Genomic DNA, 22,145 nt, shown 5'->3' on the forward strand with positions numbered 1-22,145 from the left:
CCCTTGGAACTAATTCACATGGACTTGTTTGGACCCACTAGAACTGCTAGTCTAGGGGGTAAGAAATTTGGTCTTGTAATTATTGATGATTTTTCACGTTTTACATGGGTTTCATTTCTTGCACATAAAGATGAGTCCTTTCCCGCTTTTATCAAGTTTCATAATAGAGTTTCGAATGAACTCAATCTTAAATTAAAAGCAATTAGGAGTGATCATGGTACCGAGTTTGAAAATCAGCACTTTGAAAAGTTTGGTGACGAAAATGGTATCAATCACAATTTCTCGGCACCTAGAACACCCCAACAAAATGGGGTGGTAGAGAGAAAGAATCGCACACTAGCAGATATGGCTCGTACCATGTTGTGCGAATCGGATCTACCAAAATATTTCTGGGCTGAAGCAATAAATACTGCATGTCACATTTTGAACCGTGCATTAGTTAGATCCATCTTGAAGAAAACACCTTATGAGTTAATAAAAGGTAAGAAACCAAATATAAGCTATTTTCTTGTTTTCGGTTGTCGATGCTTTGTTTTAAATAATGGAAAGGATAATCTAAGCAAATTTAGTGCTAAATCAGATGAGGGGATCTTCTTAGGTTATTCCTCATCTAGTAGAGCATACAGGGTCTTCAACAAGAGAACTCTTGTTGTTGAAGAATCCATTCATGTTGTTTTTGATGAAGCTAATGGAGATTCTTCTAGAAAAGAAGAAGATGGTGATGCAGGTATACTTGAAGACCGAATGAAGGAATTCTCCATACAAGACAAACAACATGAGGATGAGATCAAAGAAGATACAAATCAGCAAGGTGAAGAAGATCAACCTCCATCAAGAATTCAAGATCTTCCTAAGGAATGGAGGTATGCACATGGTCATCCAAAGGATCTAATCCTTGGTGATCCTTCACAAGGTATAAGAACTAGATCCTCTCTAAGAAATACTAGTAATTATCTTGCTTTCGTTTCACAAATAGAGCCTAAATCACTAGAAGAAGCTGAAAAAGATGATAATTGGATGAATGCTATGCAAGAGGAATTAAATCAATTTGAAAGAAATAAAGTTTGGACTCTAATGAAAAGACCCCCTAATGTTTCAATTATAGGCACCAAATGGGTATATAGAAATAAACTAGATGAAGATGGGATAGTAATAAGAAACAAAGCCAGGCTAGTGGCCAAAGGATATAATCAGGAGGAAGGAATAGACTTTGATGAAACTTTTGCTCCTGTTGCTAGATTAGAAGCTATTAGATTACTTTTGGCATATGCATGCTTCATGGATTTTAAACTCTATCAAATGGATGTAAAAAGTGCATTTTTAAACGGCTATATAATGGAGGAAGTTTATGTAGGACAACCTCCAGGTTTTGAAAATCACTTACATCCAGATTATGTGTATAAATTGTATAAAGCATTGTATGGCCTTAAGCAAGCCCCTAGGGCATGGTATGAAAGATTAAGTAATTTCCTAATTGAAAACAAATTTAAGAGAGGAAATGTAGACAAAACCCTCTTTATTAAAAGAAAAGGAAATGACTTATTGCTTGTACAAATTTATGTGGATGATATAATTTTTGGTGCTACTAATGATAGTCTTTGTCAAGAGTTTGCCAAGCTTATGCAGGGAGAATTTGAAATGAGCATGATGGGTGAGCTCAACTTCTTCCTTGGGCTACAAATAAAACAATTAGAGGAGGGCATCTTCATCAGTCAGTCCAAATACATCAAGAAAATGTTGGAAAAATTCAAGATGAAGGATGCAAAGGAAATCAGCACACCCATGGGCTCAAGTTGCAAGCTTGACAAAGATGAAAAAGGTAAAAGTATAGACTGCAAATTGTACAGAGGTATGATAGGCTCTCTACTTTACCTTACTGCTAGTAGACCAGATATATTATTCAGTGTTTGTATGTGTGCTAGATACCAAACATGTCCTAAGGAATCACACTTGCAAGCTATTAAGAGAATTTTTAGATATCTAGTAGGGACATCTAATGTAGGCTTATGGTATTCTAAACAATCTGACATAAATTTAATTGCTTATTCCGATGCTGATTTTGCTGGGTGCAAACTCGACAGAAAAAGCACAAGTGGCACATGTCAATTCTTGGGTGCCAATTTGGTTTCTTAGTTTAGCAAGAAACAAAATTCAGTTGCCTTGTCCACAGCTGAGGCTGAGTACATTGCAGCTGGAAGCTGTTGTGCCCAAGTTCTTTGGATTAAGCAACAACTTGAAGATTTCGGTATCAAAATGGATAATATACCAATTAAATGTGATAATACAAGTGCAATTAATTTAACAAAAAATCCTGTCCAACACTCTAAGTCAAAGCATATAGAGATTAGGCATCACTTTATTAGGGATCATGTGCTGAAAAATGATGTGATGATTGAATATGTATGTACTGAAAATCAATTGGCTGATATCTTTACAAAGCCCCTTTGTAAAGATAGATTCAATTTCTTGAGGAATGCTTTAAGCTTGTATGATCCTAGCAAATGAATTGAATTTGTATTGCATTGCTTTGCTACTCAAACTAGTAATCCATCTCAAGGTCAATATAAGTGAAAGCATGAATCCATCTAATCTAAATGACGAACGGTTTGACTTTCCGGAGGATGGTTACCCTCCCTTGGACTCTTCATAAAGATATTTTCAGAGCCTATATCATAGGTATTCGAAATTTGGTCAAACATTCCTCATTTCAATATTAATAATTCAAAAATCATAACCAAATTATTATAGGGTGTATTATTAATGGGGAGGATCACAAACAAATTCACTCTGTTTTTATCAAAAGAAATCATGTTGTTTAGGGCGATTAAATAAAAATTTGGGAAAAGATAAAATTCAGTCTGAAATTTTTCAGTGCCGGAGACGTCTCTGGCAAGTCGCAGAGACGTCCCCCCAGGCGAGACGTCTCGCCTTAGTCGCGGAGACGTCTCGGGGACCGAACTAGGGTTTTTAAAATAAGTGAAACAGCTCGAGCCGACCCGAGCTATCTTCTCTCATCCCCGACCAAAAACGAAAACCCTAGCCTCCATTTGTTCTCCATCACAAACCCTAGCCTCCTTCTCCACTTTTTCTTAGGATTTCCAATCATGGCACCCAAAAGAGCTAGGACAACCCGTGGAAGGCGACCTAGGGCAGCGGCCGACGATGAGGAACGGAGGGAAGAACATTCCCCGCCGTCTCCTCCGGTTGCTCCGCCAACCACGACTATTTCCTGTGCAAATCGCACAGTCACGACCGGAAGGTACATAGATTTCTCATTTTTAGATCATGAGGGGTTCTCTATTGGAGAGAGACTCCGAGCCCAAGGGTGGGAGCACCTTTGTACCCTAAATACCTCGACCTACCCCGGCCTAGTTAGAGAACTTTTTAGCAATATGGCCTTAGGGGACCAAGGGTACACTGCATATGTCCGGGGGACATTAGTAGAAGTCAATGAAGATGTCCTATCCACTGTCTTACAAATCTCTAAGGACGGTGAGGCTCCAACCTCACATTCCCAAAGGGAATCAGCCCTAAATCTACTTTTAGGAAGAGAGGACTGCGGCCCTCTTGATGTTGTCAATTCCCAGGACCTAAATGCAGAGATGAGACTTCTTTTAAGTATTGTCAACCGGGTCCTATTTCCCAAAACCGGTCGCTTCGATTTTGTTTCGGAGCGAGATTTAGTTATAATGCACCATATCCTACTAGGGATACCCCTAAACCTCCCTAGACTTATGCTAAACTACATTGCCCTATGTCATAGGTACTCTAGGTTTAGTTTACCCTACGGCATGATCTTTACCTTAGTTTTCAAACACTTCAAAGTTCCCATTCCAACAAATGAACCTGCAAAGCCCTTGAGAAACACCGACTATTATAATGAGGGCACAATGAGAAGAATGGAATTTCATAAGATAGATGGGTCGTGGGTGAAGGTACCAAAGAGAAAAGCCCAAATCCTAGAGCCCGAGAACCCACATCATGAGTCTGACCATCACTCTCCTCCACCTAGCCACTTGGATATCCCTGATATACCCTCCAGCTCAGCTGGACCTTCCACATCCATGCCACCACCTCCTCCAGTTAGCGGGCCCTCCTTTCTTTCAGATGATCAGATGCGCACCCTAGCATCTGCCATTTGCCAATAAATGAGGGAGGAGATGAGATCCATGATCTCTACAGAGTTGGCCCCCTTCAGAGCTTCACATGAAGTGCTTTTACAAGAGCTGAAGGACATTAGAAGTCAAATTGAAGCCACAACACATGAAATAATTGGTGTGGATGCCTCCCAAAAATTCAGATCAATAGAGCTCAAGGACAACTTGAAGACCATTTCCAAGAGCCTCAAAGAGTTGACAAGCCCAGGAGGCAATGTGGGCACTTTAGTTGCCCAACTTAGAGGGAGGATTGAAATGGCAACTGAAGAATTTGAAGCACTTGTGGCAGCCTTCCACAAGTCACAGGGAGATCAATTTAAGACCCTAATGGATTCAATCAATGCTTTTATAGATGCAGCTTGTAGGATTTATGAGCAACGTCGCCGATAAGGGACGCTTTGTAAACATCTAGGAATCTTCTTTTTGGAAACCCTAGGCTATTTTGAAACACTTTTTGTATTAGAAATCAATACTTGTAATGATTTCTTCTTTTGACTATGTACTGACTTCAAAGGTTTACAATGACATATGAATGACATACAATCTCTTTTGAAACCCTGTGTACATTTCTAACTCTGTGTATGTGATTGTGTATGTGAGTTTGTGATGTGCCATAAAAATCTTATCACATACCTTGAGTGTTCAAATTTGATACAAAGAAACAATGCATATAAAACAGAGGGGGCACATCTTGTGATAACTATACTAAACAAAAAGATGAGTCTGAAATGAATTCCAAAACAAAGGGGGAGTGATATGAATGACTGAATTCATTAATAGAAATGACTTGGATAGGGGGAGCACAACTTGAATATTCTTGAGTCGTTCATGGAAATATGCTGAATCTTACTAGGAAGTATGCTTTAAGCACCTACAGATAATTTGTCCCCTTCATTGTTGATGACAAAAAGGGGGAGTAGAACCATAGAACCAATATGGATAAGGGGAGTAGAACCAATATGGATACATTGGAATGCAAAATACAAAATTCATGCTTAAAAGTTGAATTGGAAGAGATAAAATTGAAGAATATTGGCTTTAAGATAATTGCCCTTCTGGAAAAGAAAGGGGGAGTCAAAAAGAACTTAGCTTTCAAATTATCTTTATACCTGTACATCTGAGCAAATACTGTGTATATGTTTAAATTTCGAATTTTGCATATACTCAGTGTTTTGTCATCATCAAAAAGGGGGAGATTGTTGACCCCCTAATGGATTTTGATGAATACAAAACACTAGAGTATAATTCCATTTATCTTAACAATTTAATTGAGAAATTCATGTGTTTTATTAAGAATATTGTTAAGAAATGTCTAGGCAAGTTTCCATAATTTTTATGAATTTATTGAAGAATTTTTTGAGATGAAAGAAAAAGTTCAGGGACAGCCGAGACGTCTCCTGATAGTCTCAGAGACGTCTCTGGCACAAACAGGAAGAACTGGCACACTTGGAGACGTCCCCGGCACCTGCCGAGTCGTCCCCACGATAGCAGAGTCGACTCTCTCAGTGGCGGCAGAAAGGCAGTTTTCAAGAGATATGCGCGAGACGTCCCCACCGCAAGCAGAGTCGTCCCCACAAGTAAAAAGGAGACTTCCCGAGTCGTCCCCAAGATAGCGGAGACGGCTCTCTCAGGATTTTCCAGAGAATGATTTTTTTTTCGGTGATAAGGCAGCGGAGACGTCCCCTGAAAGAGCGGAGTCGGCTCTCTCAGGGAATTCCAGAGGACATGTTTTTCGGAGATAAAGAAGCGGAGTCGACCCTGAGACAGCGGAGTCGTCCCCATTCAAAAAGTGCAAACAAGCAGAGTCGTCCCCGTAAAGTGCCGAGTCGACCCCAGACAACGTAAAAAGTAAAATCTTGTAGCCGAGACGTCTCTCGTTGAAGCGGAGACGTCCCCGGAACGCCTGGGATGCGACTGACAACTTTTACAGGTTTGGTTTGAATTTCAAATCTCTTTTACTTTATCTCTAACGGCTATATTTGCTGTTTGGGCTATAAAAGGGAGCTCTTAAGTGCTTCAAAACAACTTTTCACCAACCCAAAAGCTAGATCATTTAAGAGAGAAGCAAGAGAGAAAAGTTCAAGGGAGTGAGTGCATTCAAGTGAAGAAATCAAGTGCTTTCAAGCTTCCTAAGTGATTTCAAGCTCAACCACTCTCTTCCGCTCGTGCATTCAAAGCTCACACTCAAATCTACGCGATCCACATCGGAAGAATCACCATTTCCCACGCTTCCAACGGCAAAAGGATTCTTCCGGGTTCTATTGTTCATCATTGCCATATTTGCTTTTCTAGAGCTTTTCTTTTCTGTGTAAACTCTTTCATTGTGGTGCTTGTTCCAGTCAAGGGACTTGGAACAAGGGAAAGACGTCCCAAGCCTAAGTGAAATTGGGGGTGTTAGGGTTTGTTGTGAGCCCGGTGTAAAACAACGAGTTAGGTAGTGAACTCGCAAAACTACCGTACTGTAATCTTGGATTATAGTGGAAATTCCCAAAGGTGATTTGGGGAGTGGATGTAGGAGCAGTGGAAGCTCCGAACCACTATAAAACCTTGTGTTTGCGATTGACCTTTCTCATTCCTCCTTCTTTACTTTAGTGCATATATTTGTGTGTTTTATTTTTAATTAGGCGAAAAGTTTTAAAACACCCAATTCACCCTCCTCTTGGGTGACCATCTCTGGGCAACAAAAATACTGCACCACGGATTCATGGAAGCTGACCACGGGCCAATTATATTGCTTGTGATTAGATTTGAATGAATTTGAATTCTTAGCTTGACGAGAATGTCAGAGCTCGAACAAAGAGAGTATGCAAGGATCCGTGCGAGTATGTGTTTAGCCTCACATTGATTATTTGTCGAGAAAATTTTAAGTACTTATATAGAACTAAGAATATAAGAAAATATCTTCCGATTAGTTTTTTTAGGTGTGCTACCTATACCTTTCTGCATAGATATATAAATCTAGCTATTTGTTTAAAGACTTATTCTTTTAAAACTAAATATTGAATCATGCCCTTTCGGTTTCATCTCTCTACCAAACTTTCTACCTTAATGCACAGCAGAAAAAACAATTAAAAATATGCTACCCATTATATCCTCCACATTCTCTAAAATACCGAACAAGTGTCAGCTAATACAATATATCCCTGCATTTCCCTGGATTCATGAAATGCAACGATTTAGTGATTTCCCTACCTTTATGAAATAAGAGGATTTGGTACCAGCCGAATAATTTTAAAAAATAAAACTATTTTATATACCTTCTATAGAAGGAATCAAGCTCATAAACCCTCAACTTGCTAAGAACCATGCATCCACTATGATAAGAATTTATTTTGTTAAAATTAATATTTGTTAAAAAATTTATTGAAAGCTTATTCACATTATAAAAATCACTCATTCGAAATATGTTGTGATATTTCAAATTTAATAATTATTTTCTTTTCATAAAAAAATTCAGTCCTTTCCCATTGATAAAAATTGAAAAATGAATAACTACATTTTATTTTTCATGATATTTTCAAAACTATTTTGTTTAAAGTGTATAAAAATACCGATAACTCAACATATTCCTAAATTCATACATAATTCCTCCTTACAAGTTCTCTAAAATATAGATAATTTACTTATGTTGCAATTAAAGAGTAATGGCATGCTTTATATTATATATTTTATTTAAATAATTTATAATTTTAACATACTTCTAATATAAATCCTGCTCGGATCGGTGATCAAAATTCTTAGCCAAATCAATTTTGTGCATCCTTGTTTAGCATCGAAATTGAACATGGCATTAGTATATGCTCTTAGCTTGCATTTTTATTTTGTGTTAACTAATCATGCCTTCAAAAAGTGCATTTGACCTATCAACAGAAAAAATAAAAATGAGTTGAAAACTACTACTAGGACTGTGGACGAATCAGGTTGGATGGGGGCATGCTTGACGCTGCCTCAACTTGATTTTATATTTGGATCATGATTTTGGGTTGAAGCAAACTTGTTAGCTAATCAAGTTGGTTCAAGTCAGGTCCATGCAAAAAAAATTAGATCTAGTAGGTTAGGGTCAATTAGTCAAGTATGACTTGAACCCCAACGAAAATGTTCGGGTTTGGGACAGGTCAGGTCAGGTTTGTAGTTTGAGTCAAACTTCCAATTATTATTCTATAACGAAAATATAGTAATTGTTAATTATAGATAAAATTATTAAAAATAAATAAATTAAAAAAGTGCCAACTTCTACTTGAATTTTTATTCAAAAAATTTTAATTTCATCAAAGTAATTGATCATTCTTAAGTTTAAAAACTATAATTTTTTAAATATATATTAATATACTTGTGGGCATAATTAAGAATCTATAAAAAGAAACTATTAAATATGAATGTTTAAATATAATTAAGTAAAAATATATGAGAGGAGTTGTAGTTGTTGAGATAAAAAAATGGAAATAGTTTAAAAGAGAGTTAATGATTGAGAACGATATTTAGAATGAATGAGAAGAAAATTTATATGATTCCGGTTCTTGTGTTAGGTCAGATCGGGTTCAGATTAGATCGTGTCCTTTTTTTATCCAAATTAGTCTCGGATGATATACAAACCTGGCTGGGTCGAGTTGGATTGAAAAATAAAAGTTCCAAATATTGACCTGAAATTTAGATTGAGTCTAATTTTGAGCTCGATTCAACCCGCTAATCTTTAAATATGAATTGGGTCGAGTCTAATCAAGTTGTGTCAAGTCGGATCATTAGTCAACTCAACCCATTGCAACTCTAACAATACCATCAAAATTTTATTTCCAAATATTTTTAAAATATTATTAAAATAATATTGTAGATTCTATGATAAAAACAATCTACAATTTAATACTTAGATATTTATCATAAATATGGGATGAAGTATTATTTCACAGTATTTTTGTGAAAAAATACTATTAAAAATAATATTGTGGATTCTATGATAAAGACGAGTTACAAACTAATACCCGGCAATTTACAATAAATGAAGGACAAAGTGTTGTTTCAATATTTTTTTAGAAATGCTACTAAAATAAAGGTATGGATTCTATTTTTTTTCTTGCAATGGCAGCCTTTCTGCCTCCATGCACCTATATGCTCTTTTGCCTCCGCCGTGCTGGCCTCCACACTCTCACTTATAATTATACCTTCTTCTGCCCCCCACTGCGCTACTGTCCTCTCCCTCTGCTGCCCTAATGGTATCCTTCTCGCCCTAATGGTACCCTTCCCATGCCTTTCTCCCTCACCAAGCCTACTAATATGGGGGTTTGTCTATTTCATCATGTTATTTTCAGTCTACTTCATTCTCTTCTTAGGATTTTGAAAACATAGACAGAAATGAATGCAATAGCAAATGGTCCCTAGATTTTCTATCGTGACAACTAATAATGAAGTTTGTGAAGAAGAATTTTTAAAAGATCTCGTAAAGTTAGTAAAATTTTTTAATGATTTTACTTAGAAATCTAGATTCAAATCTCATCTTCATCATCAGTTGGGAGATTATAGGTGTTTGGGGTGGGCTGCACCATGTCCTATGAGCCTCTTATACAAAATTGAAATAAACATGCACCATCTAAATCTGAAGCATGCGGAGAAGAACTTTCAAAGATGTATAACTCCAGTAAAATTTCTGACCCAAAATTTAAGCTCAAATTCTACCTTCACCACAATTTGGAAATTTAGGGTTAAGTGGAGTGGGCAACCCTATTGCCTATGGCCCCTCTTATTAAAAAAAAATAAAAATATGCATAAAAGAGAGAGAAGAAGAACTCCTTTCAAGGCAATTTTTTTGCTTCTATAACCAAAATTACCCGACCTTTTGAAATCTATCAGCATTACTGCTGGGGCAAATATCCCTGGGATTATGAAGTTGGGCATATTGCTGGCCCAACTATTTTGTATAATTTTGGAGCTTTTAACGTGTGGAGTCAAATGATTTCACTCTATAATTCCAATCAGGGTGAATTTTTTTGTATTGCTTTGAGAGGCAAGGACAATGGGTGCTAGTTCTCTACAAACCCAATTTTTGAAAAAAAAATATATATATACTGCAAATTTTTGTTCTCTGGTCAGCTACAAGTCCCATCGATTTCACTAGAAATGGCTGCAGATAGATTTTTTTTTTTTTTTCTCTTGTGATTACAGACTACAGATAGACTTCCACTAGATTCTTTCATCCATCCAAAGGTCGCCCGTACCCAGGTTAAGGAAATTATTACCACTGCCAATCAAAATGAGAGCAAATACTAAGGGTTCCATGTTCGGTTCAATTGGTCTGAAACTGTATGCAAGCAGTGTAATATATGTTACATTTTAATGTTCAAAGTTCAAACATAAGAAATTATTTTTATCTATAAAATTCAGCGACGTTTTGCAAAGAAAGGACATATCTCAACTATCAAATTCGGATCCAATAATGTAGAGTGGTGCCCAAGCTCTTTGAATAACTGACTTTGGCTCAAAATATTTTGAGCTAAGCTTAGATTGGCCGCCAAGTTAATTCAGGTTCACCGAGCTCAGCTCCGACGGCCGAGCATCAGTCTCGAAATAGGATCAGACTCCAATCAGAACCGGTGCTCGTCTCATAGAGTTAAGCTTGATGAAGCAAACTATACAAGCAGAATTTAACCCATAAAAGTAGTTCAAAAATCTGGATCCAACATTAAAAAAATAAGATCTGATTCGAAAAGAGACTTAAGCCAACTGAGACAACCAAGTGATTTGCTGATTTTGGGTCTAAATCATCGAATCAAAGCCTATATACATCAATTCTATGTCAAGTTGGACCAAGACCTCAGCTTCTCAAAGAAGTTTCTGTTGATCTAGCAAGATGCTTTGTAAAATATTTAAATCACATAAATAGAAAATTTAACAATTATAATAAAATATTGATCTAGCAAGATGCTTCATAAAATATTTAAATCACATAAAAGGAAATCTAACAATTATAATTAATAGTGGTAAGAAAATATCTGACCTGTGACGTGTGAGAGGCACGTCAAGAGACGCACTGTCCTAAAGCCGTTGTTGCCTCCCCACGTGCAGGTATTGGCGGTCAGCGACGACTCCAAGATACAACCCAAACGACTCACAGTAGGCCTAATCTACAGTGCACGTCTGTAGTAGGCAGATTACCTAGTCTATATCGATTGCCCAAAATATAAAATAAAATAGGTAATTATAAAAGAGAAAATGGTGGTAGGAAGAGACTATGGGAGCAAGAAGAAGACTTTTAGTTTTTATCTTTCCACTCTTTTTTTGGTGTAAGAAATGACTCTCATGTATAAAGGCCTTTTGTAATCCAACCATAACGGTTGAATACTTATGGCCTCATTAAGGCCATAATGAGAGATAATGGGAAGTTTTGAAACTTCCAAATTGAATTTAAAATAATTCTTTTAATACTTTGGGGGTTACAAATCTTTTTTTTATTAACACCTCTTTAAAATTTTTAAAAATCCATTCAAATTCCAACAGTTTCAGCCCTTTAGTGTGCTGATAAATTGAGATGGACAAAAGCAATACACACACACATATTTACACACACACACACACACATATATATATAGACACATGTATATTTATATGTATTGGAATAAAACAGTAAAACATGCAGTATATTGATTTTTGGGGCTTCACAAATTAAACATCATTCATACGCTTAAAAGAAAAGGTGGATTAAGATGCTATGTGTTGGGTTATCCCTCCTATGTTGGAGGAGACTTAGCCCAACAAATGTGGGCTAAATTAATTAGTTTTAGCCTATTTGGTTAGACTATTTTTTGGCCCAAAACGTAAAGCCCATTAGGGCAACCTTTTATGTTGAGAATGCAGGGTATGTGAGCCGTCTTCCACGAGTTAAAAATAGAGAGAGGTAGGGGAGAAGATGCAGAATTGATATTCAGCGTGCAGTCTTGATCAAACGACGATTGAGAGGCGATCCGTGGTCCGATCGAGCTGAAATTTGGATAGCATGCTCGCAACACGTGGTTCTTCAATCTGTACGGTGTGATCGCCATTTGCAGTCTTCTATCATAGTCAGATTTTTCAGAAACGTGGCTGCTGTTTATGTGAGATATTCTCAATCTTTCTCTCTTATTATTGATATTTGCCAAGAATATTATTCTTGAGATTATGTGGTGATATATACCTCTAGTTTTAGCTAGAGAGAATAGATTGTATACCCATTATTTGTTGATAGTGGAAGATTTTGGGTGGACTACAGTCCCGTAGTTTTTACTCTCCACATTGGGAAGGTTTTTCACGTAAAATTTGGTGTTCCTTTTGTATTTTCTGTTTTTTTGATCAGCTAAGTATTTGTGAATGCCTTGATATATATATATTAGGTGGATTGGCTCTAGTTGTTTGTTTTCTAACAGGTTTACACAAGGTGGAAGAGTTGTTGATTCCGTAGTGCTTTAATTATCTTGTTTGTTGTTACCTCCCAATCCCAACACTATGGTCTAGCTAAGATAGTATGGAAAGTGGAAAATAATAAATGACCAAGGTTTAACCCGAGTAGTTGCATCATCATCCTTTCTCTAGAGGATGCATAGGTTCAAATCCATTTAGGTGTTTTAGGATTTTCAGTTCATTAGTGATACTCTAGAATATTGCACATGATCTAAATCTAATTTGTGTCAACCTTTATGCCTAAGATAGAGCATATTTTTTTCCCCTCTATGGATTGTCATCTTTCACAATTGAAACAAGACCCTTCGGATCTGTAGATTACAGTGACGTGCAGACTAGTGGATTCCAATTTTCATTGGTTCTAAGTTGGCATCGATCGCCATCCAACTTTGAAAGCTGAATTACCATAAAAAAAATTGTCTTCCAGAAATTACCTGCAATCAATCTTAGCTAAACTAGTTAGCTTGCCCCTCCACTTGGAAGATGCCCTAGATTTGAATCCTGATGTTGGGGTCCCTATGTCACGCCCCGAACCCAGCACCCGGGTCCGGTACGCGACCGGCCGCATGAGCTCTAGAGCAGTGCCCTAAAGATCATGCAAGGCCTATGACTAACAAAAATTCCAATAAATCTATAATTAATCTAGTAATTCAAATAGAGCAGTCCGACATGTCCAAATAAACAAATTAGTTCAACTACAAGATCTTCAAATGTTCATCGACATCAAAGAAGGATAAATAAACTAACTAGCTAATGACTCTGATACTTGCACTCTGCGCCCATCCCATCCAAATCTAAGCATCCTGCAACTCTGATAAAAAAAAGAAGAAAAGGGGATGAGCTTTATAGCCCAGTAACAATCCCTACACATCCATACCAACATAATAATAATATAAATATAAAAACCACTGCAAGTCGAATCACATACCATGAAGTCATAAACCAACTATCAAAGCTCAACAATTGATATAAATATGTACACCCAACATCAATAAAAGTCCAGCCATACAAGAATGATATAGCATATAATAGCTCATAAATCCATATTATAGTTTTAATGCATTTTCTTCAATTTGATCCAGATTAATTTATCTTTCCGACTTTGGGTCAAATCTCGGTCACATTTCTCAGCCTGTGGTGGGGCAACCAAATTATCACATTTTCAGCCTGTGGCAGGGCCTGCACAATATAGTTCCACATTTCTAGCCTGTGATGGGGCCTACCAAAGTATCATATTTTGAGCCTGTGGCAGGGCCTGCACATTATAGTTCCACATTTCTAGCCTGTGAGGGGGCCTGCCAAAGTATCACATTTTCAGCCTGTGGCGGGGCCTGCACATTATAGTTCCACATTTCTAGCCTGTGAGGGGGCCTACCAAAGTACCACTTTTTTCAGCCTGTGACGGGGCCTGCCATAATAACAAGATAAACCTAAAGTCCCTTTTCATACAATCCAGTTTACATCCACACATCAATTCCTTTATATTTATTTCCGGCTTTAAACTAACCACGGTCACGTTTCCAGCCCGTGATGGGGCAACCAATATCACATAGTTAGTTTAGAGCACCACATCCATCAGTCGAATTTTTGCAGGTGTAGGTTATGCGCATGCATGCATCCATCATTATACCAATCACAAGCAAAGACGATCAAAATACAATTTAAATATAAAAACCATTTTGCTTTGTCTGGGTCATAGCATATCAAACATATATATAGTGCAAAATATTTATATCATGTAGGATTAGCGTACAAGGATTCTTACCGAAATTGTAGACAGACTCAAATACAGATCTGGATCACAACCTACGAGTTGGGGTGCTGAGTCCCCTGATCAAAACCTCCTGGCATCGCTGACTCTTCCCCTACAACATCAATTATAAATCACAAACTAAATTATTTAATATTTAAATATTCTAAACCATAATTCACATCTACTATGGGGTCCATCACCAGGTCCCCAAACATCTCAATCCCTCCAGATCTAGGGCAGTCGGGGTGGCCCGACTCCCACCTTGCACCATCGGCCTATGTCGTCGCCAGCCGTGGCCGCAGCCATGCCGGCGACGATGGCCGGTCCCGATGAAGAGACCAACATAAAGGGATGATTCCTCTCTCTTCATGGTTGGGAATACATCTCCCTCCCTCAAATCCTTTTTGATCCAAGGGAAACAACCATGGTGGCTGTGCCCTCTCCTTCCCCAACCCGACAACACCACAGGCCGAACCATCGTTGGCCGTCTGCAGTCGCCGGCGATGGTGGCTGGCCAAAGAAAGAGAGGAGAGAAGATCCCTCTTCTTCTCCTTCCCTTAGAACCGAAAGGGTCCTCCCCCTTTTCCTGCATTATTGATAGAAGGCAAGCATTCTCACAGCCACCGTGATGGTGGCTCGGCTCCCCCCCCCCACCCGACAGCAGTCACGGTGGCCCACGACCGCCGTCGTCGTCGCCGCCGGTGGCAATCCGACGAGGGGAAGAGGAGGAGAGGATGGGATCCCGAGGAAGAGGACCTCGGATCCACCCTCCCTCATCACATACCCATCCTAGAAAACCCTCTCCGACCTTCATACGAACCCGACCAGCCCCACCGCCATGCATCTCGGCCATCCCGGCGGCCGGCGGCGGCCAAAAACTTGAAAGAAGAGGCCGAAACAGGGGTACCCTGTTTCGGGCTCTTCTCCGACGATTCACCGGCCAAAAACCCCTCCCACACGACCCAAAAACCAAGCAATGAAACGCAAGGAAGAAGCCACGCTTACCTCGGTCCGATGGGGGTGCTCCGGCGGCCTTTCCGGCGACAAAATCGGAGAGGAAGACCTTCGGATCCCTAAGCTTCTTCGCCCGATTTGTGAGGAGTCTTCACGAAGGGAAGAGGTCGCTTTGCGGCCGGCCGGATCTCCTCTCCGGTGCTCGTCTCCTCCGGCGATCGACCTCACGCCGGACGCCGCCGCCTCCCTTTTTTTTTTTTGTTTCTTCTCCCACGATCGTGCCCTAGGCACGATCGTATATGGTGGATGGGCCCGGTCTTTTCGGGCCGGCCCGTCCACCCTTCTCTCTCTTTTTTTTTTTTTTTAGGGGTATTACATACTCTCCCCCTTAAAAAAAATTTCGTCCTCGAAATTAACTTACTTGAAGCCTCAAATTTTTTTTTAAAAAATTGCATCCATTATATCATCCCTGAGATTTCAAATAGTCTCCCTCTCGGAGTACCTACCCACAAGATTTTGACATACAAAAATTACATCATCTCAAAACTTGATCCTTTCTATTTACCACACATAGTAAGTTCTTTTGATCTCCTTCAAAAGAATTCCAAACTCCCAACCTTGGATTAAAATGCCATAATTATATCCCAAAGAAATTAATTTCTCTTAATTCTACCCAGAGATCATAATTGGCTTGACAGAAATAGGAGAAATCTTTAGTATCAAATGCTCCTAATATTCTATAATCATTTTTCTTTTCTTTCTCCCATATCATTCCAACAAATAAGAGATCCATGTTAAAACATTCCAAGTCTAAGACCAACCAAGGAATCATCAACCATAAATGCTAAATTTAACATGCCCAAGATTCTTCCAAAAGTTGTCAACAATAGAAGAATCCACTGGTGAAAATTATATAGCTACCTTTAGATCATCCATAGAATCAACAACATTCTCCTGAAGCGAACTCAAGTATTCCATCGTAATGCCTTTTAGATCAAATATTAATGATCTTAACCAGTTTCAAAATAAGTCAAACCACCACACTTCCGTTGCACACTCTGATTTAATTCATTTAATTCTCTAAAGTCATAAAATAATTTTTGACTAGAGTATCACTTTGCATTGAGACTAAGAAACTCCAAATTTCAAATTTCCAAGTAGAACTAGAGCAAAACCTCTAGATCTTTTTGTTCTCGATTTATATAGAGTGTACTTACCATAACCCCGATCCTTTAGTCAAGTTTAAGGTCACTATGTGATCTCCACAACCTTTTTAGAATCCAAAATATCTAGGTTTAATTTAAAGGGGGTAATTCTTGTATTCTCTTTGCAATTTAATTAGAAAATCTACATTGATTTTCCTTCCAACAGAATTTACCTCAAACTCAATGGGTTAGAACTGTTGAGCCAATATCACTATGAGTAGGAATTAACTCTATCAACCACCAAATCCTTCTTTACCAAAATCCTTAATGTCTATGATCAATGCTACCCATGATAACTCACATAAGCATCTCAAAATCGAAATTTCTACTCAATTTTGTATTTTACAATGACAAAGATTTCTAGTTAGGTCATAAACCTTGACTTGAGTTCAAGTTAATACATCCAATAGTTTCCAATAATTAAAAAAAAAATTCAGGAGCCCAATCCAGATATACAAATTCAAATAATTAGAATACTCCACCAATTTGCATACTCTATAGCCTCAAAATAATCAAATACATCAATAGGAAATAGGTCTATTTACAATATTCAACATGCCAATACCAGATATAATCCACATACATATTCAACTTCGAAGAACATTCCTTTCAATATTATGAAATCTTTTTAGCTCACTCCAATACTACGGAAGATCTACGTACAAATCCCGCTCTAACAATTAGCAGCAAAACCAAAAGTACAATCACATCAAAATCCATATCAAGTTTAAACTTTCAAGTCATTTAAATAATATCTGAACATCGTATAACCGATATGCCATTGTTGACCTTCCTACACTTATCTTAGGTCAAACCTCTCTTATCATGATCAAAGACAATTTATACTTTCCTTCCACACTCATCGAAAACCAAACCTGATGCATACATTTTATCACAATGCCCAGTGATCTTACACCTTAAGCACTGAATCTAATTGTCATGTTCCTAGTGATCATAACCTTAAGCTATGATATATTTCCGTCGCAAACCTAAGTGATCTTAATCATATGCTCAGATTCCAACTGGTCACATTTTTCAGTAATCTTAAACCTCAAACTTTAATGCCACTAAGGCCACAGTCCCTAGTGGTCTTAAACCTTAGATTATAATATCATTCTTGTTACAATCTCAAGTAATTATAAACCAAATCTCTGATAGTTTTGCTATCATAATTCTCCACTGATACTCACCTGAACATAAACCCTAGGATACCTTAACCTTAAGCTCTGATACCACTCTGTCACGCCCCGAACCCAGCACCCGGGTCCGGTACGCGACCGGCCGCATGAGCTCTAGAGCAGTGCCCTAAAGATCATGCAAGGCCTATGACTAACAAAAATTCCAATAAATCTATAATTAATCTAGTAATTCAAATAGAGCAGTCCGACATGTCCAAATAAACAAATTAGTTCAACTACAAGATCTTCAAATGTTCATCGACATCAAAGAAGGATAAATAAACTAACTAGCTAATGACTCTGATACTTGCACTCTGCGCCCATCCCATCCAAATCTAAGCATCCTGCAACTCTGATAAAAAAAAAGAAGAAAAGGGGATGAGCTTTACAGCCCAGTAAGAATCCCTACACATCCACACCAACATAATAATAATATAAATATGAAAACCACTGCAAGTCGAATCACATACCATGAAGTCATAAACCAACTATCAAAGCTCAACAATTGATATAAATATGTACACCCAACATCAATAAAAGTCCAGCCATACAAGAATGATATAGCATATAATAGCTCATAAATCCATATTATAGTTTTAATGCATTTTCTTCAATTTGATCCAGATTAATTTATCTTTCCGACTTTGGGTCAAATCTCGGTCACATTTCTCAGCCTGTGGTGGGGCAACCAAATTATCACATTTTCAGCCTGTGGCAGGGCCTGCACAATATAGTTCCACATTTCTAGCCTGTGATGGGGCCTACCAAAGTATCACATTTTGAGCCTGTGGCAGGGCCTGCACATTATAGTTCCACATTTCTAGCCTGTGAGGGGGCCTGCCAAAGTATCACATTTTCAGCCTGTGGCGGGGCCTGCACATTATAGTTCCACATTTCTAGCCTGTGAGGGGGCCTACCAAAGTACCACATTTTTCAGCCTGTGACGGGGCCTGCCATAATAACAAGATAAATCCAAAGTCCCTTTTCATACAATCCAGTTTACATCCACACATCAATTCCTTTATATTTATTTCCGGCTTTAAACTAACCACGGTCACGTTTCCAGCCCGTGACGGGGCAACCAATATCACATAGTTAGTTTAGAGCACCACATCCATCAGTCGAATTTTTGCAGGTGTAGGTTATGCGCATGCATGCATCCATCATTATACCAATCACAAGCAAAGACGATCAAAATACAATTTAAATATAAAAACCATTTTGCTTTGTCTGGGTCATAGCATATCAAACATATATATAGTGCAAAATATTTATATCATGTAGGATTGGCGTACAAGGATTCTTACCGAAATTGTAGACAGACTCAAATACAGATCTGGATCACAACCTACGAGCTGGGGTGCTGAGTCCCCTGATCAAAACCTCCTGGCACCGCTGACTCTTCCCCTACAACATCAATTATAAATCACAAACTAAATTATTTAATATTTAAATATTCTAAACCATAATTCACATCTACTATGGGGTCCATCACCAGGTCCCCAAACATCTCAATCCCTCCAGATCTAGGGCAGTCGGGGTGGCCCGACTCCCACCTTGCACCATCGGCCTATGTCGTCGCCAGCCGTGGCCGCAGCCATGTCGGCGACGATGGCCGGTCCCGATGAAGAGACCAACATAAAGGGATGATTCCTCTCTCTTCATGGTTGGGAATACATCTCTCTCCCTCAAATCCTTTTTGATCCAAGGGCAACATCCATGGTGGCTGTGCCCTCTCCTTCCCCAACCCGACAACACCACAGGCCGAACCATCGTCGGCCGTCTGCAGTCGCCGGCGATGGTGGCTGGCCAAAGAAAGAGAGGAGAGAAGATCCCTCTTCTTCTCCTTCCCTTAGAACCGAAAGGGTCCTCCCCCTTTTCCTGCATTATTGATAGAAGGCAAGCATTCTCACAGCCACCGTGATGGTGGCTCGGCTCCCCCCCCACCCGACAGCAGTCACGGTGGCTCACGACCGCCGTCGTCGTCGCCGCCGGTGGCCATCCGACGAGGGGAAGAGGAGGAGAGGATGGGATCCCGAGGAAGAGGACCTCGGATCCACCCTCCCTCATCATATACCCATCCTAGAAAACTCTCTCCGACCTTCATACGAACCCGACCAGCCCCACCGCCATGCATCTCGGCCATCCCGGCGGCCGGCGGCGGCCAAAAACTTGAAAGAAGAGGCCGAAACAGGGGTACCCTGTTTCGGGCTCTTCTCCGACGATTCACCGGCCAAAAACCCCTCCCACACGACCCAAAAACTAAGCAATGAAACGCAAGGAAGAAGCCACGCTTACCTCGGTCCGATGGGGGTGCTCCGGCGGCCTTTCCGGCGACAAAATCGGAGAGGAAGACCTTCGGATCCCTAAGCTTCTTCGCCCGATTTGTGAGGAGTCTTCACGAAGGGAAGAGGTCGCTTTGCGGCCGGCCGGATCTCCTCTCCGGTGCTCGTCTCCTCCGGCGATCGACCTCACGCCGGACGCCGCCGTCTCCCTTTTTTTTTTTTTGTTTCTTCTCCCACGATCGTGCCCTAGGCACGATCGTATATGGTGGATGGGCCCGGTCTTTTCGGGCCGGCCCGTCCACCCCTCTCTCTCTCTCTTTTTTTTTTTTTTTTTTTTTAGGGGTATTACATATCTTATTTCATAAAATGACAATGATAACTTAGATAATCCAATGCACGGAGCTTCTACCACAATAAGGTCTAGGGAGGGCCAGATGTACATCTATTTATATTTCTAGAAAGATTCACCCCTCAAGATTCACATTTGCCGACAAATCCAGCATGTCATAGTGCAAGACTATTCCATATGTGTGAACAGATCTAAATGAGCGGAAATTTAAACATTTCTTGGTGTAAGGATTCTAACCGCCTAAAGGTTTTCATAGATTCTTTGACAGTTAAAAAGGCACTCTAGCTCAGCAGAAGGAGCCTGTAGGCTGTAGGGTCGCTATGAGTCGGTGTCTTGGTCAAATGTCCCAATCATTGAGATTTCTAAGGGCATGGGTCAACTTTACGCGGGAAAAACGGCTACCAGTCACTTTGATGGCCACAGAAGGGTTCTCACCGGGCATGCGACGTCTAATTACGTCTCCCTAAGAATTCATTAAGTTTCCATCGATTCATGCAATGCTTGGAATTTTTTTTTTTTTTTTTTTTTTTTTGGGGGGGGGGGGGATAAAATGGTCCATGGCAATTCTTTTTTCTCATGGCAATTCTTTTTTCTCATGAAAGGAAAAAAAAAAAAGTTCCATGGACTGGCCACATGCAAACTTGGGATTTATTGGAAAAATACAAGAATTTTGAAAGATAAATATTTGTTGGATTTTTTTTCATGAGTGCTTGATATGGAATGCTTGCCAAGTGCGGCCTCCGTAGAAATAGAGTGACACTTTCAAGTTTAAAAAAATATGTAATATTGTTAATATTATCAACCGGCCATGCTTCATCAAATCCACGATTATTTGTTTTGGCACATCCCCATCTCTCCTTCTAAGTGTATGTATGTGCAATAACACTAGTAAAATGAGCATTGGAGATCCAAGGGCAAAATTAAAAAAAGGAGGAAGAGATTGGCGGGTCTCTTTTTTTTTCACATGCCAATTATTACTCTAATTCTATGAATTCTATAAAATAATCTGTACTTCTATTATTTTTCTATATAAAAAAAATTTAAACAAGCTTTTTTTTGCCAAAAGAGTACATCTTTCTAAAACTTTTTTGGGTAGAACTTTAAACATGATTTTATTAAAAGAAAGCAGACTTATGCAAGGGCATGCAAGACAGGGTTCAGATTATGGTAGAGACATATTTCCACCGCATATATATTAAATAAATTTAATCTGATATATTAAATAAATTTAATCTGATATAGCTATGAAAGTGTCCTTATCAATTAAAGAGTAATTGACTCTTGTGAGCCTTTCAAAGATTCCATGAAAAATGGACCCCGTATATCCAAGATAACTAGCGCTGAGGTGGCTAGATGGCAGCAATCATAAAATTTGTCCTATTAGCACCTTGTTAAGCCTCAAATAGGCTGTCAATTTTATCTGAATGTGACACAAAGTCAATACTTGTGTTTTTCTTGTCAAATCTCATCTACCTTGTCATGATGGGCCCAAAACCTTCACACAATTTGATGGAACCAAATTTGGACGTTCACCCTTTCTGAAAACCAGGACCTTCTTCCAAATAAAAGAAAACACACATGTTCTAAATAATAGCCTTAACTCTTAGCCGCACAATGCTCCATTATCCCTCTTAACAGAAGTGGTGACCTCACCTCTCACTTCAATCTATTGGACTTTTACTGAAATGATTGAGTTATGTTGATGATTTATAATGTCAAACAATGATAGCTTCTGTATGAAATCAACATCATACAATTGGTGGTTCTATCTATGACTATCCACATCTCTTTATAAATACTCAGTTAAAAGACTAAAAGACTAATTTTGATGGTCGGCATCTCT

General features: G+C 39.0%; 1 long non-coding RNA gene across 1 annotated transcript; it reads right to left on the reverse strand.

Moving 5' to 3' along the window:
* Positions 1-17,962: 17,962 nt before the first annotated feature.
* LOC120104312 lies at positions 17,963-20,045 on the reverse strand. The gene is made up of 3 exons (XR_005506762.1): positions 19,967-20,045; positions 18,976-19,075; positions 17,963-18,020 (listed from the first exon to the last, which is right to left on the reverse strand). It is a non-coding gene; the product is annotated as an uncharacterized LOC120104312 (long non-coding RNA).
* Between the last annotated feature and the right edge of the window lie 2,100 nt (positions 20,046-22,145).

Source organism: Phoenix dactylifera, chromosome 17, assembly GCF_009389715.1.
Source record: "Phoenix dactylifera cultivar Barhee BC4 chromosome 17, palm_55x_up_171113_PBpolish2nd_filt_p, whole genome shotgun sequence".
NCBI classification, from domain to species: Eukaryota; Viridiplantae; Streptophyta; class Magnoliopsida; order Arecales; family Arecaceae; genus Phoenix; species Phoenix dactylifera.